Source organism: Monodelphis domestica, chromosome 3 (genome assembly GCF_027887165.1).
Source record: "Monodelphis domestica isolate mMonDom1 chromosome 3, mMonDom1.pri, whole genome shotgun sequence".
NCBI lineage: Eukaryota > Metazoa > Chordata > Mammalia > Didelphimorphia > Didelphidae > Monodelphis > Monodelphis domestica.
The window spans coordinates 513,093,532-513,110,865 of record NC_077229.1 but is presented as its reverse complement, the minus strand read 5'-3'; the positions used below and the strand labels follow the sequence as shown (position 1 = coordinate 513,110,865).

At 36.4% G+C, this 17,334-nt stretch overlaps 1 protein-coding gene and 1 long non-coding RNA gene across 15 annotated transcripts in view; one reads left to right on the top strand and one right to left on the bottom strand.

Moving 5' to 3' along the window:
• Positions 1-16,701, bottom strand: part of IL6ST (interleukin 6 cytokine family signal transducer) — a 67,484-nt gene extending 50,783 nt beyond the window's left edge. For 6 of the 14 annotated variants that reach the window (XM_056824896.1, XM_056824898.1, XM_056824900.1 and 3 more), the window contains exons 1-2: positions 10,876-16,701; positions 7,159-7,282 (exon numbers count right to left, since the gene is read on the bottom strand). The gene's annotated coding sequence lies outside the window, so the exon portion shown is untranslated. The remainder of the gene's footprint in view (positions 1-7,158; positions 7,283-10,875) is intronic. The other 8 variants (XM_007486329.3, XM_007486330.3, XM_007486331.3 and 5 more) reach the window with 4 other exon arrangements.
• Positions 11,835-17,334, top strand: part of LOC130458542 (uncharacterized) — a 32,907-nt gene continuing 27,407 nt past the window's right edge. Inside the window, exon 1 of the long non-coding RNA XR_008917949.1 lies at positions 11,835-11,967. This is a non-coding gene — a long non-coding RNA (uncharacterized LOC130458542). The remainder of the gene's footprint in view (positions 11,968-17,334) is intronic.

Here is a 17,334-nt window from a genome sequence, read left to right as displayed (position 1 = left end):
ACTTGCCCAGGGTCACACAGCTAGGAAGTGGCTGAGGCCAGATTTGAACCTAGGACCTCCCGTCTCTAGGCCTGGCTCTCAATCCACTGAGCTACCCAGATGCCCCACCCAAATTACATTTTAATCTGGCCTGGGAAGCACTCCAGGCCACTTGCCATCTATGGGCCACAAGTTTGACAACTGTACATTTCATTTGTCGGAACAGTTCTCCACTAGCTGGCAGAAGGACACTAAAAGTCCTTGACTTGGGCACAGACTGCTCATCTGTCAGCAAGAGTTAACAGGTGAGAATGCTTGGCCAGGGAATACATTTAGTGATGCATTAAATTTGAAGCTGGCTAGAAAATTTTAATCAAAGCATGTGAGAAGGCTTGCTACACTCTGTTTTTAATCCTACATACCAATATGCCCTTTTGACACTTCTAGGATCTATAATATTGTTGATGTGGATACTTCCTCCACTCACACAAATCCTAAAAATATGTGTCTTTAGTTAATGGTGTTCAAATTTCAATGAACAGAAAAATCCATCATCCAGTGGGCAGCCTGGTGGTCTTTGGAATTTAGCTAGAATGATCTATAGAGAAGAGAAATAACAGTTGAAAATGGAGCATCTGACTTTGAATCTGAGCAAGTTGGGAGTAATAATAATGCTAAACCTAAAAAAAAGAAATATTTTCATTTTCATGTTGAACTTGTTATGTAGAACACATTAGAATTTGACCAAAAACCAAAATGGTCAAAAGAGGTGAACAAGCTTTTAATCAACACACTTCTAGTTCATTGTCATAAAGTGGACCATTTTCCTCATGCTCTTCTAACTCTAATCAGTCCTCTCTATTTTGAGACATTATGGGAATTGAAGAAACAAGTTCAAACAATATTATCAAGACTTAGAAAAGGTCTTCAAATGCTGCTTCAATCTTAAAAAAAAGTAAGAATGTGGTTGCTAACACATATTCAATACAAGTTTATTAAAAATACTATTTTACCATTTAACCAGTAACTATTTTACCATTTACAATTTTATCTACAATTTATCATTTAATCAATAATTATTTTTATAGGTTTCTAAAGAATTCAAATTCAGGTTAATACTAAGTTTCTATCAGAAATTTAAAACTTCTACAACTGGTTGAAATAAAAGGAGTAAAATGATGCAATATTAAATTGCATTTAAATGATATTTCAATTATGTCAGCATTTTATAAAATTCAGTTAAGAAAATTTTTAGAAAGGAAATCCGGGACTAAATATAAATTTGTTGCATTAAATCTGGGTTCAGAATTATGTGAAATTATATAATATCACAAAATTAAGACACTATAAAATAACCCAATGTATGACATTAAAATTATTTTTAAAAATTGAGGTGAATGACCAAAAATTGAACTTTATAAGCAGATAGTTTCTCAAAATAATACTAGTAATAATAATTATAATAGCTCTCTCTCCCATCTTCTATCTTAGTATCAATTCTAAGACTGAAGAGTAGCAAAGACTAAGCAATTGGAGTTATGTGACTTATCCAGGCTCACACAGCTAGTGTCTGAGGCTAGATTTGAACACAGGTCCTCTTGACTCTAGGGCTGGCACTCTTTCCCCACTGTCCTGCCTCGATGCTCCTCATCAACTGCCTCTTTTTATAAAAAGAGAGAGGGAGGAAAGGAGAGGGGAAAAAAGAAATATGGGGAGAGAGAAAGGAGGAAAAAAGAAAAGGAAAAGTAGCAATAGTCAGGGGCATGAAATTAAGAGAGGTCTGGGACATTTCACATTTTTTTCTAAGCATCAAGAGTCCCAGTATAAAATCCTATGATCCAAATTATGAAAAACTTATAGAATGGCAGTCTTGCTCAACATATTGTACAGCCACCTAATTTAGGCCGGTCACAACTACTAACATATAAAGCTTCATAAATCTCATTTACACCCTCAGCATCATACAGAAAATTACAGATACAAAATACTGAAACACAGCTGCTTCATAATCACTTCACTATTTGCAACACAGATCTAATGAACTGAACATGTGTGGAAGCAGATGATAGATGGATATTCAAATAAGCTACAGCAGATTGGGTAGAAGAAAACTGTAGATTGTCAGTGAAAAATAGTTTGATTATGCCTTTTGGGAGGTAAAAAAATACAGATTCAAACTACCACAAATAAGATGACAAGAAGTTTACTGTGAACAAAGAGAAAACAGTAGTCTAAGAAACTGCTGTAAAAGATTCTGCAGATTTTACTTATTTTCAGGACATTATTATCACATGCTGGATTTGTATACAGACTCTGAATAAGAGGTATCTTTTTCAAAAACAAAGGACAAATAATCTGTTTACATTCATGTCTGGGCACTCCACAGAACAAATATTCTAAAACTTCAAAATGATGTAGAAACAGCCATGGACTCTTTGGGGTTATGGCAGAAGATCACAAGCTTTATCAGATTTTCTATGAAGTTAGAAAAGCTTTGATTGTGACCCACTACCAGTCTATGCTGTCTGAAAATCAACTTAGCTAAGCACAAATAAGTTAATCAGTAGCCATTTAGGTCACACTGTATTTTTTGTTGTTTCACGAGGCATTCTTTGACCATTGTAACTGATGAAACAAAAATACAAAATTACTATCAGTACTGTGCAGCTTCATTCTGCTTCCATAATGACAGTCTGATTACATCTAAATTCTATCAGAAAGGCAATAAATTAATCATCACAAAGAAGAGTCCACTCCCCCCCCAAAAAAAACCCCATACAAAACAGAAACAACTTCAGTAACAAAAAACTGATTTCCCTGATAAGCAGGGATTGAGTGCAGTCAAGGACAGTTTTGGTTTTGTGAATGAGCTAATCTGTAAAACAGAACAAATTTTTTGGATTGGTATTAGATTGATCTGAATAATCAATGTGAACCAGGTGATTTAGACACCTAGTTAAATTTTTTTTCTTTATACTTCATTCCCTTATTTAGAAGAAAAAATAAAATTGGGCAAGAGTAAGAAGTGCAATCAGCATTAGGTGCCTGTAATTTTCATTGTTCAGAACAATTTAATACCAATCCAAATCACTAGCTCTTGAACTGTTCTCTCTCCTCTCCCTAGCTAGCATATATTTTCCTTTTTACCCCTCTATTTGTCTCATTTTCATCTATAAGTGTTTTTAGGATGATCTTGGTTGGTCTCAAGTCAAACTTTCTGTAAACTCATCTTCTACTACTTTTCACTCTTTCGTAAGATGGAACTACTTATAAGGACTTAAAAGGACATGAAGAGCAAAACAAATTTAAATGAACATTACTATGAATGAGACAAACACCCATAAATAGAAGAAGGTTAGAGAGTCATAATTTTTGAGATGTAAGGTATCTTTATAGATAAGTAAATGGAGGTATAGAGACATTGTGTCTTGTCTAAAATCATGTAATAAGTAGTAGAGCTAGAATTCAAGCCAATTTCTTTGACTCCAAATCCAGCACCCTTTTCACTGGACCATAATATCTAGCAAAAAAGATCAGAAGGCAAATTCTGTAATTTATTTATGTAAAATATACTTAAAATTAGATTCATGTTGAACTAAAATGAAGTTGGAGTAGAACTTAACATACCTCAAACAAATTAAGAAATAAAAAGTTGAAATAATAAGCATAGTCAAAAATGATAACCAAGGGATTTATACAATGTTTAAAGGCATCATAGATAATAAAATATCAATATTAAATATACACACATATACTGACTGGCATAGCATCTAAGTACTTAAAAAAGCTAGTCAAATTACAGAAAAATCAAGACAATGCAACAATTTTTAGGCCTTCAACATGCCTCTATATCAATTATTGAAGAATATAATGAAGATAAACAAGAAAAAAGTTACAATTTAGCCAGAATATCAGAAAAATTAAATGATAGAACTTAAATGAGAATCTTCAAGAATATGTTTTTCAGTATTGCATCATACTTTACAAAAACTGACCTTGTACTCTAGCATAAAGCATTCATAAACAAATAAATGCAGAAATAGTAAACATTCTCTATAAACCAATAAAAATAATGCATGAAATGCATATATAAAGGATTCAGAATTAAATGAAGACTAAATAATATATTCCTAAAGTTGTAAGAACAAATCAAAGAAACATGCATTAGTGAATTAAAGAAATAATATAAGCACATCAACACAAAAAATAAGATAAATGAATTAAACATATAATAAAAAGACTAAAAAACTAACAAATTAGTAACTCCCAAACAAACACAAAAAGTGAAATCCTGAAAATCAAAGGTAAACAAAATAGAAAACAATTATTGTTAGGTTGTTTTAAAATGATCAAATAGGTAAAATCAAATGTAATGTACTTCTCTAATAGTAGCAATGCAACGATGCAGGACAATTCTAAGGGATTTATGAGAAAGAACACTATCCACATTCAGAGGAAGAACTGTGGGAGTAGAAACACAGAAGAAAAACAACTACTTGATCACATGGGTCAATGGAGATATAATTGGGGATGTAGACTCCAAATAATCACCCTAGTGCAAACATCAACAACATGGAAACAATTTTTGATGAAGGACACATGTAAAACCCAGTGGAATTGCATGTCCACTACGGGAGGGGATGAGAAGGAACATGATTCTTGTAACCAAGGGGAAATGTTCTAAATTGACTAATTAAATAAAATTCTAAAAAATAAATAAATAAATTGTCAAAATAAAAATGATAATCAGGAGTTCACTATGTAACTAAAGGAAATAAACTGTCACAAGCTATTATAGCCAATTCATGCTTTTAAAAAACCAACACTTAATTATGTGACTCTAATTGCCTACTGAAAAAATTCTCTTCCCTATACCAGCACATTTCCAATTCAACATATTTAAAACTGAAGTTGCTATAGAATCTGAGATTTGGAGAAGCTCTTCGGGATCATTTAGCCCAAACCCTAAAATGTAGTAAAGATCCTACACCTGTACCCCCACAGAAGTTCCATCCGGGGACAGCTTTATTAAATTTTTCCCTGTTTTGAGACAATATCTGCCTTTCTATAATTTCCAGGAGCTGGTGGTAGTAGCTGAACTATTGCCCTCTGGGCCTAATAAACTGAGCCTAATCTCTCTTCTACTACATGATAATCCATTAAGTACATGAAAATTATGATCATTTTTACCATTCCTTCAAGACTCTTATTGAAGCTAAAAACAAATAATTTATTTAGCCATCTTTCAATATATCATACTTTCAATTTCCTTTAACCAAGATTGCCCTCCTCTGAGCCTGCTCTGACTTGTCAATGCTCTTCCTTAAAATACAATGCATCAATGGCGTATTAGAAATAATATTCCAGTTATGGTCTAATCAGAACAGGATACTCTATTATTATCCACAATTTGAGTGCTATAGTTCTATTAAAGCACTTACTTTAAGGGCATGATTTTGAGGATAGATCTTGATTATAAGAATGGATTATATTGTCAAGAGTTGAGAGGATACGAGTGACATTTAGCTTTCCACTCCACACTTTGGCTTTGTTAGCCAGCGAGACCAAAATTCAAGCATGCTTTTCAGACATAAGCACAGACTGGAGATATCTATAGAAGCATAATGAGGGACTTGTCTAGTCCCTGCTGACAGTCTTCAGATAATTGGGTATATTATTCTTACTATCATAAATTTTTCAGTTAAGGCACATTACTTGAGAATATAACAGTAGTGACTATTTCCTTGACACAAATTCCTTTGGAAAAGGCAATAAACAAAATATTTTCCAAGCAATGGTTTTTAAAAAAAAAGATGCTATATTTATAATTTAGATAAAATGTTCAATATGCTATTTTTGACAGGTGGATTACTAAACTAGACATCTCTAAATGATCAAGTGGTAAGCTCCTTAACAGTTGGGTCTGGTTCTGTCTTATCTACAGCACCTAACAAAGTGCCGTGTATACAGCACTTTTTAAATTTAATTTAAAAAATTAAAAAATTTTTGTGGGTCATAGTTATAAGAATTCAAGTCATTCTCTAACTGATAATGCTCAAAAGGATATGAACAGGCAGTTCTCAGATTAAGAAATTAAAAGTGTCTATAGTCATATGAAAAAAGCTCCAAATCACTATTAGATAAGTAAAAATTAAAACAACTGAGATACTACCTCCCACCAATCATATTGGCTAATAAGAGAAAAAAGGAAAATGATAAATGTTGGAGGGGATGTGAGAAAATTGGGACACTAATATACACTACTGGTAGAACTGTGAACTGATACAACCATTCTGGAGAGTAATCTGGAACCAGGCCTAAAAAGCCATAAAACTATGCTTTAGACCCAGCAATACTGAGTCTATATAAAGAGATCAATTATGGGGGAAAAGGATCTACTTGTAAAAAAAAAAATTCTTAGCAGCTCTTTTTGTAGTGGCAAAGAATTGGAAACCAAAGGGGTGTCTATCAATTGAGGAAAGGCTGAACAACTTGTGGTATATGGTTGTGATGGAATACTATTGTGCCGTAAGAAATGATGAACAGGATGAATTCAGAAAAACTTATATGAGTGGATGAAAAGTGAAGTGAGCAAAACCAGGAAAATAGTGTATACATAACAGAAATATAGCACAATGATCAACTGTAAAAGACTAAACTATTATCAGCAAATCAATATTCTAAGATAATCCCAAAGGCCTCATTATAAAATATGCTATCCCTGTCCAAAGAAGGAACTTTTGGAATCTGATTACAAATCAAAGTATACCATCTTTTACTCTATTTCTTTCATGTGTTTTTTAAAGTATGTGTGATATATGTCACAGATATTAAAGTATCTGTGATATATGGTGAATATGGAAATATATATTGCATGAAAGCAATAGTATAATTTATAACAGACAATTAATTTACTGCTTTGGGGGAGTGGGAGAAGAGAATCTGAATCAAGAAATGTCTGAAAACAATTGCCAAAAATAGTTTCTACATTTAATTGGAAAAAAAGTTAAAACATAAAGCCAAATATTTGTTGAATATCTCATCTAATCTTATAACGAGAATTCCTGATGACAGTAATTTTTAAAAAAAATCCTTATCTTCCATCTTAGAATCAATACTGTGTATTGGCTCCAAGGCAGAAGATTGGTAAGGGCTTGGCAATGGGGTTAAGTGACTTACCCAGGATCACACAGCTAGGAAGTGTCTGATGCCACATTTGAATCCAGGACCTCCCATCTCTAGGACTGGCTCTCAATTCACTTAGCTGCTCCACAAATGACAGTAGTTTTTAAAAATAGATTTTCTGAAAGAGAAAATCTAAATAATTGCTGAAAAGTGATTTAAGTTAATTTCCTATTTTCTTTTAGCATCAGATTCTAAAAGGGTGATGTATCAATAGGCATTAACTTCATTACAAACTACCAGATCTAAATTTTGTATATTCAAATGGATAGAGTGCCAGGGCAGAGTCAGTAAGATTCACCTCTTGAGTTAAAATGCAGCCTCAGACACTAGATTTGTGAACTTAGGCAAGTCATTTAACTCTGCTTTGTCCCAGTTTCCTAAATAAGCTGGAGGAAATGGCAAATCACTCCAGTATCTTTGCTAAGAAAACCCCAAATAGGGTCACACAAAGTCAGAGATGCGGACAAAAACAAACAACAAAAAACTGCAAGGGAACAGAAACATAGTCTTTAAAGAAGGGGAAGATCTAGAGATCATTCATTTTCCAGATGAAGATAGTGTCCAGAAAAGTAAATGGCTTGACCAAGTTTCCACGGTTAGTTATCAGCAGAAACAGGGCTAGAAGAAATCTCTATTGGTGATACAATCTAGTGCTTTTTTTATAACAAGATAATAAAAACATTTATTTAGTATTCACTGTTGAAAATATTTTAAAATAAGCACAAAATACCATAGTTCAAGATCAGGACATCAAATGAGACATAATAAAATATCAGTTCTACAAAGGAATGCTGTAGCTTTTTAATAGTATTTCTTAGAATCATAGATTTGGAGTGAGAAGGGACTTAACAAATCTTTGAAGCGAAGAACCATTACAGATAAGGAAATCAAGACTCAAGAAGGTTCAATGTCCAACACTCTATCTTCTGTCATGTTAAAACTTAATTCTATCACCTCTTAAGAAAATGAATCAATGTAACAGTACTAACAATAAACATGTAATTTAACTGAGTTTAGGGGGGGAAAACTACCCCAGAAAATGGGGTTCTCCCTCTCCCATTAGCACAGTCAGTTAACAAGTATCTATTAAGTGACTACAATACATCAGGCATTGTGCTAATTACTGGACATACAAAGAAAGAAAGGCTTCAACAATCCCTGATGTCAAGGAGTTCATAGTCTAATGAGACAACATGCAAAGACCTATGTACAAACAAAATATACAAGATAAATTGGAGATGAACAGCAGAGGGAAAGCACTAGTATTGAGAGGGCCTGGGAAAAGCAGAAGGCAAGAATTTAGCTGGGTCTTGAGGGAAGACAAGGATACAAGAGGCAGAAAAGAGGAGGGAATTTTCCAGGCACTGGGAACAGCTAGTAAAAGGGCCCAGAGTTGGGAAATGGAATGTGTTTTATAAGGAAGAGCAGAAGGCCAGTGTCAATAGATCACCAAATACAAGGAGGAAGTAAATTATAGGAAGACTGGAAAAGTAGGAAGGGGGCAAGGCTTTATAAACCTTTATATTTGATTCTAGGGCAATATTGAACCACTGCAGTTTACTGAAAGGGAGAGGGTGTGTATGACATGGTCAAACCTAGGCTTCAGAAAGATCAATTTGACATCTAAATGGAGAATGGACCAGAGTAGGAGCCAGGAGACCAACTGGCAGATCACAATAGTCCAGGTGTGAGGTGATAAGGATCTGCACCAAGGTGGTGTTAGCTTCATAGGAAAGAAGGGTCATACACACTTATAATTAACACACATATATAGATGTCGATCTTCAGCAAATTTTTAAGGATCCCCAAAACTTTTAATACCAAAGGTTCCTTTTGCAAAGTGGTCATATTAGATGGTTACCAAGGTCCCTTCTAATTCTCAAATTTTAGAATTCTTTGGTTGTTTTATATTAAAACCTAATTATTAAAAAAAAAGACTTCTTTTCCTGAGTCCTGTTTTTGTCACCATAGGTTCTTCATCTCCTTTCTTCCACTGGGAACTCTCAGTGGTAACTATCTGTGATAACAGATGCTTCAGTTGGGAGGACTGGGTGGTCAAGAATTAAGATATTTGATCTTAACAGATCTGAAAGATATTTGAGATTAGGAAATACTGCTATATTGTTCATTCTCTTTTGTCACTTCTAATAATTCATTTGGGATAAAAATATTCAGAAAAAATGTAAAGGAACTGAAAGACTAAAAAATAAAAATGGGCTTTAATTCAACAATCAAGTTGCCTCAGTTTTTCAGTTTGTAATTAAAATAAGTAGGTATGAGATTTACAAAATTAAAATAATTGTGACCATCTCAAATTCTCATTTGAGTCAATAAGTTTCTCAAAGGTGTTGCTTCAGCTTCAAGTTGTCAAGTTATATAAAAAAAAATCTGAATTTGCTCTGAAAGATGTAGCCTGACTTAATAATTACCAACTATAAAATAGAATAATTTAAAAGGTCCAATGCTACTAAATGTGATTCTGTGACCAAATTCCACTTTTACCAGGTAAAGGAAAAGACAGAACCCAAGAGAAAGAGTACTGCAAAACTGCAATATTTATTTTCAAACCTTAGTATTTCTCAAGTGAAAAAGCTCTGCAAGAAGAAGAAAATAGTTTTCAAAGCCTTAAGTAGAGGCTGATACAGAAAACCCTTCCCCTCTTAATAATAGTGCCTTGCTGCTTATAATAACCTTTAAATTTTAGTTTTCAATCATTAAGTGGGTAATAAGTCATATTTAACATTGAACAGTGGAGTCTGCTGCTTTTTTGGAACGGTATACAAGATTAATTGAAAAAGAATGTAAATGAACTTTGAAGGAGAGGGGAATGAACAGTTATTGAATATAAAAGTAGTGTGAACTTTGATAAATCTAGCTGTTGTGGAGATAAAAAACGAAACACAACTATTTCTAGATAGAGTGTTGGTGGATAAATAGAACACCTAATGCAATAAGAAGTAGTAATCCTTTAGGACAAGGTGAAAGAAAGTGGTGGTTGAGAGAACAGCAGAGAGTTAACTGAATTTAATACGGATAAACAGATGTGTAAAGCTGGGGGAGAGAGAGAACAGGGGGTTTGGTTTAAGGGAGACGCTGTTCAAGGCTTATTTTGGGGAGGAAACAAAATTGGGGAAGTAGAAATAAAGAGGTAGAGACTTGGAAAGGGATGAAGGGGATTTCCAAGCAGGGAAGTCAGAGATTTTTTTTTTTTTTTAATGAAACGGCACGGTCATTCACAAGCCACAGATTCCTGTCTCTTACAGAGAACCTCGGTCCTATCCCCTCATACAGCCGCCTCTGGGGACCCTCTACCAACTCGGCCTCCCACGTCCTTTATCTAACTAAGCCAAAATTCCCCGGCCCTTATACAACCAAATCTGAACCTCCGCCTCCTCTTCCAAGTCTCCTCTCCGGGTCCGTCACGCGGTCAGGCTGGGTTCCCCCTATTTCCCCATGTTCTCTCCTCATCAGTTTCTTCTCCCCCAGTATCTCCCAGACCTCAGCCCCTCCAGTACCCTCTCTCGCCGGATCCCCCTCCTCTGCCTCTGGAGTGCTTCCTTCCCCAGAGCTTCACTCCTCATCCCCTCGAGTGCTCTCCTGTCCAGAGCTCCCTTCCTCATCCCTTCGAGTCCTCTCCCCACTGAGGGCTTCCTTCTTCGGCCCCTAGGGTCCCTCTCCCCTCCTTAGCCCTTCCCCGGTTCCCGTCCTCACCAGCGGCCAGCAGGCAGGCGACGCCTCCTCCACCCACCTACTCGAACTCGGAGGCAGGCCCGGGGCCTGCCCTAGCTCTGGCGGGCAGCAGCAGCAACCCAGTCGAACTTGGGCTTCACTGCCCCACCGCGGGTCTCGCAGCTCCGGCCTCCCCACCGTCCTCTGGGCGGGTAGGCAGGCAGCCGGGCAACAGCCCAGTCTTTTCTACCCCAGGCCTCCTTCACGGCCCCTCCCCGGCGCACTCTAGCCTTCAAGTCTAGGCCCGGAGCTGGGAGGCCTCTGATTGGTTTCGGCGCCACCGGACGGGCGCAAGCATTGGTCCGAAGAACGAGGAGGCGGGGCGCCGAGGGGACCCTATTCCCGTAACGTAGCTCCAGTTGTCCCGGATTCCAGCGGCGCGCCTCGAGTGACAGCAGCTTCCACACAGTCAGGGGGCCCGCCCCGCTCCGGGGAGCTGCGATATCGGAGAGCGGAGAGATCGGAATGTTCCATTTTTTATGGAATAGCGGGGTCGCGAGCATAAACGGAAGCTTGGGAATTCCCTGCTCCAGCCTCCCCTCCCTTCATGGCTTTGCCCTTCATAGCTCCCTAGAGGGACACGAGTCTGTGGTCTGAGGGAAAGCCGGGTTGTGAACTTCAGGGAAAGTAAAGGCTTGGGGGAAGTGGCGCCTCAAATTGACCAGTGCCGCCCAGATAAAAGACTTATGGTCTAACAACGGCTCTTATTTCATTTCTTTTTTGACTAGCAAACCTCAAACCAACTTCAAGAGGTGAAGTTTAGAAAAAATGATTCACCCAACCTTCTGGTGACTAGTAGATGAAATCGTGTTAGTGTGAGGCAGGAGGGTCCCAACCCCCAAACAAAAAGCCAGATGAAGGTTAATTTCCTCACAATTTATCCCTTTCTTCGTTCGTTCCTTCCTTCACCCCCGAATAGACAATACTTTCAATAGATTGCTATCATGCAAACGAACTCCAGTTCTACAGAAGAGTCCTTTGCCTGATTTGAAAATCTGCTTCGTTGAAATGTTGTCATAACAAAGAAATACGGCCTATACAATAGTTCCTGAGCAATCTAGCAGCAAATTCAAGGTACGTAAGTGTCCTGTTCCAGGAAGGAATATGGTCTCTTCAGCAAAATCTACCGAAAGATTGAAAGATTAGCACACGCTAATTCTGTATTCATTACGTGATGGTGGAGACAGGTTCATGAGACAAATGACTTCATTTTGACGAGGCAGGGAAGTGGGAAAAGGTGTCAAATAGACATAGTGTTCGATTGGAGTTTGAAAATGGGATCAGTGCTGATGCCCTCATGGACTTGACTGAATACTGTGTACTGCTAATGTACTGTCATTGAAGCAGTCCGTGGCTGGACTTTGGAACTTTGTGGGAGTTTCATCATTTGGCAAAGAGTTGGAAAGCTGAAAAGGAAGGCAGTCCTGGGTGTTAGGTAGCACCAACAGCAAAGATTTGGTTCTCAGACTTTAAAAATGTATTGGCAATTAAAGGATCAAAGATGGGATTTGAACCCAGGTTTTCCTGACTCCATCTCTGGTATTTTAAAAATGAATATGGATTTCACCTAAGGAAAGGATAAACTTCTAATATGATTAGAGTGTATGCTAGGCTACCAATTGGGATGTAGAGACAGTCAGTAACAAGAGAGAAGCTAGGTAGACAAGGTCTGACAGAGTTCATTGAAAAATCGAAGAATGCTTTTGTTCTTAGATAGTATTAAGCCCTTAGTAGTTTTCTTTTTGAAGCCCACACTTTCACTGGCTCTCTACTGCTTATCACATTCGAGAACCTCAACACTTTGCTCCTAATTTAAACTTTTCCTGCTCTATCTCAAAATACTCTTCATCATATTTCCTACATTCTTGCCAAACTGAATAATTTTCAGCCTCATCTTAATCTCATCTCTCTCCTTTTAAAGCCCAGTTTTAACTTATTTCCACCAAGACTTCCCTGTGTATCTAGGTGAAAGTGACCTCTGCCTCCATAAATTCCTCATTGCATTTTGCTTGAATTTTTCTTTTTGATTTAATTTCATTCTGCTCTTGTAAATCATCATTTGTGTACTTGTTCTTGTCTATTTTAGCCTGAGTTCTTTTAAGAGAAAGGATCTCTTTCTTTTGAGAGAAAGGATGTCCAGCTTTGGGGCTCCAGCACAAGGCTTTGTACTTCCATATTCCAATGTTTTATAAAGTAAGGTAAATTGAGGCTCAAAGTTCTAAGCATGGTGAATTTATTTGTAAAGCACAAATTTACTAGGATTTCGGCTTATACAGCAAAACTAAACCTCAAGTGATGAGGACAGCTCTCTTTTAGAGTTTTGGGGAGTACAGAAGAAAGAACAAGGCTTCATTAACGAGGAGCAAGTTATGATTAGCTAAAGGAGCTTGACATCATGAATGGTGAAATCAATTTGAGCTGGGATGGGTGGAACAATAGGATTGGTTGGAAATTGGGAATGAGGGGCTAGCAATAACCTTCTTCCCTCCTATGATCAAGAAATTAGGTCTATCTGCAAGGCTAAAGATAATGGACCAGATTCTTTTGTATAGCAAATCAGACATGTTGAAGTTATAAATTTATCATGTAATTATATGAATTCATTATATAACAATATAACTATATTTTGCTATTTTCTTCTCATCTTTATCCCTTCTTGTAAATTGTGTCTTGGTTTTGATCTATGCTTTAACAAATCAACAGTCTGACTTTTCATAGACAACTGATTCAGGGATGACACCAACACAGGTAACCAGTTTTTCCTGTCTGTTAAGATATAATCAACAATTTTTAAAAGGTGTTCATACATTTGAGAAAAAGAATGTCCATCTTTGGGCATCATACTTTCTATATCTGGTACCTTCTGACACTATTTTTTAGAGAACATTTGGAAATAAATCTGAATTGAATATAGACCAGAAGAAATGAATTGTTTCCATTTATAAAGTAGTACAGAAAAAGAGGATATATGAAACTGAATCTCTCATATACAGTTTGAAATTTTAAAAATACACATAATAAATTCAACATATTTTCAAAACTGTCTTGCTTTTATGTGTTTCCTAATGAGCTTTCTTCTGTTCTTTTCTGTCCATTTGAAAACTCCTTCATTTTCATTCTTTTTATTTTTTGCAACATTACTACTAGCTGTCTTTTTCTCAGATCCTTCGACCTCTACTTAAAAAAGGAGCAAAAAACACAATTCTTGTAACAAACATTGTCAACCAAAACAAATCCACATAGAGACTATATCCAAAAATGTATGTTTCATTCTGCACCTTAAGATTATCACCTTTCAAGAGGTGAAGAACATGTTTTATCACTAGTGATTTAGAGTTGACCTTCTAACATTCTTCATGAAGAAAGTATTCATGATAAATAGATATAAGACTCCTGAGTGGTTTACAAGTCTTGGGCCTCCTATTTCTTAGTACCAAATGATATTTGTTTCCTCCCCCACCCCCATCTGTCCCAAGAGCACCTTAGCTTAAAGTCACCAAATGTCAATGTATATTTTGAATTTCCTCAGAGGACCTTTTCGAATTCTTCATATAATTCATATAATGAAGGTAAACTCCTTCATCCTCCAGAAAAGATACTAACAGAGAAGCTATGATTCATTTCATGGTGGCCTTATTGCCTGTGATCTCATGAGCACTCAACAGAGAGATATCAAAGTATATTCTGAAGTGCTGTTTATTGTCATTCCATAGTACACAATGAAAATAACTACTTCTTTATTTATCTTTCCAAGAAGAATTTATCTTCTTTTTAGTCACATCTTTTTGTTTTCAGACTTCATTTTTAGCAATAATATCAATAGTTATATAGTTGGATACATCCAGCAGTTTATCTACTAATTGCTTGTTGGTCAATAATCTTAGTTGCATTAGCATATTCATATTCTGTGACTGGAGTTCTTTGGCCCTTCAGTCCCCCTTTTCTGCAACTCTGACATCATTGCAGAAGAGGAAGGATGCTAAATGAGACTAATGGACATTTTGTAATTTTCTTTGTTTCATGGGTTGCCATAATCAAAGAATTCATCACCTATAGTCAACTAACTGGTTGTGATAAGAAACTCTGTACTTAGCTGGATTGGACTTTGGATAATAAATATTGTCTATCTTTGTTATTATATTTGAAGCCTGTTTATTTTGGCAGATCTGTGTAGAAGTCATTGTTCATTGCCTTTGAGAACTCGGGGTCACCTCTGTGTTATAGTGAGGCACCGGAATAAGATTTTTGTGTGGTTGTTGCATTTTACTTTCTCCCTTAATTTTTTAGTAATATTTTAAATAGCAATTTTATCTCAATTCAATTCATGGAAGTTAGGCTTGTTAATTGACGCCTAATCCAGAGAGCAAGGAAAGATTCAAATTTCCTTGATTGTCTGGGTGAAGTCTAGTAAGAGAACTGAAGTTACCTTTTGGGGCAAAAATAATTAGCTTTAGAGGTAGATCTAGTGACCTCCAGGAAAGCATAGAGGATTGTAAGGACGGTATTAGAAAATTAGTATTGTTTTTTAGTTTAAGGATAAGAAGTAAAGTGGCTACTTGAGAAAATAACTGGAGTTTGAAGCAGAGCTGAGAGAGTATGTTAATTTCAACTGTTGACAGTTATAACTATTTTTCTATGTCAATTATTCTCTCTGGCAGTTGGCAGAGACACACTCTCAGAGACTCTCTCTCAGGGCTGGAGGAGGTAACATCTTTGCCTCTCTCTCTGTCTGAGGGAAAGACCTGAAGGAGCTCAGTGTTTTCTTTTCCCAACTTGGGAAACACTAGTGACTATCTATTGTGGTCTTTATAGATTGGTTTATGTCTGAGACCAAAGAAAAACCTGGTCTTGTCCTAACTTGATTTTTGTTGAGACTCAACCAGCTAGCATTTGCTATTTTATAATTTGACAAGATTTATAAGGATATTAGTGGTAGTTTTATTTAGATAGTATAAATGTGTTAGTCAGATCAGGAAGGATTAGTGTAGCCTGTGAAACACAGGAGAAGTGGTTCCTTGTGGAACCTGGGAGTTTATTTGGGTGGATTTAGAATCCCTTAGAATTAAACATCCTTCTTTATCCATATATTGAACAGTTTCAATGAACACTTTATTTTATAATAAGAATCTCTTTAGACGCTAAAAGATTGTCTGCCCTTTGATCCAGCCATAGCACTGCTGGGTTTGTACCCCAAAGAGATAAAAAGGAAAAAAGACATGTACAAGAATATTCATAGCTGTGCTCTTTTTGGTGGCAAAAAATTGGAAAATGAGGGGATGCCCTTCAATTGGGGAATGGCTGAACAAATTGTGGTATATGTTGGTGATGGAATACTATTGTGCTCAAAGGAATAATAATGTGGAGGGATTCCATGGGGGACTGGAACGACCTCCAGGAAGTGATGCAGAGAGGAGCAGAACTAGGAGAAGATTATACACAGAGACTGGTACAATCAAATGTAATGGACATCTCTATTAGTGGCAATGCAGTGATCCTGAACAACTTGGAGGGATCTATGAGAAAGAACACTATCCATATCCAGAGGAAAAACAGTGGAAGTAAAAACACAGAAGAAAAACAACTGCTTGTTTACATGGGTTAATGGGGATATGATTGGGGATGAAGACTCTAAATGAACATCCTAGTGCAAACATCAACAACATGGAAATAGGTTCTGATCAAGGACATATGTGATACCCAGTGGAATTGCATGTCAGCTACGGGAAGGGAGAGGTGAAGGAGGGAAATAATATGATTCTTGTAACCAAGGAATAATGTTCTAAATTGACTAAATAAATTAATGTTTTTAAAAAAGAGTCTCTTTAGTGTTCTTGCGCCTGGCCCTGAAGGTAAGTTCACATTTGAGCTTCACTTAATCACTGAGGATACTTTTGCTTACCTCTATCAAAAGTATCCAAACAGTTTGGACCTGATTGGCAAGTTCAACAGTTTTGAAAAGTTTTGAACCTCTATTGGAACAGTTTCTCCATCTAAATATTTTATAACTTGCTAATTTATTTTTACAGGATTGAAAAGTATCCTTAAAGCAATACCAAGGTAAAAGGGGAAAATACCTGCTTTAGGGATTATCCAGTCAAGGTCAGAGAATTGTTGGTGGGCAAAGAACTCTTTGGTTTGATAGAGAGACTTCATCCAGAATAATCTGGGACTAGAGAAAAGGAATTCAATTCAATTCACAAAAAATTTTATTCAAAAGTGAAATGCTTTTAGACAGTCACAACTCAAAACTGGAGAAGCTCATCAAAGGGCTGAGAGTGTTAAGAGGCCCCAGAAATCACCCTTGCTTTGAACTTGTTTATAATCCTTACTTTGCATTTATATTGCTTTATATTTGTGGGGTTTTTTTAGAGAACTCTTTCTGGGAGTATCCTAATCAAGAGTTTCTAGCCTTACAAAAATGAACAATATGGAAACATATTT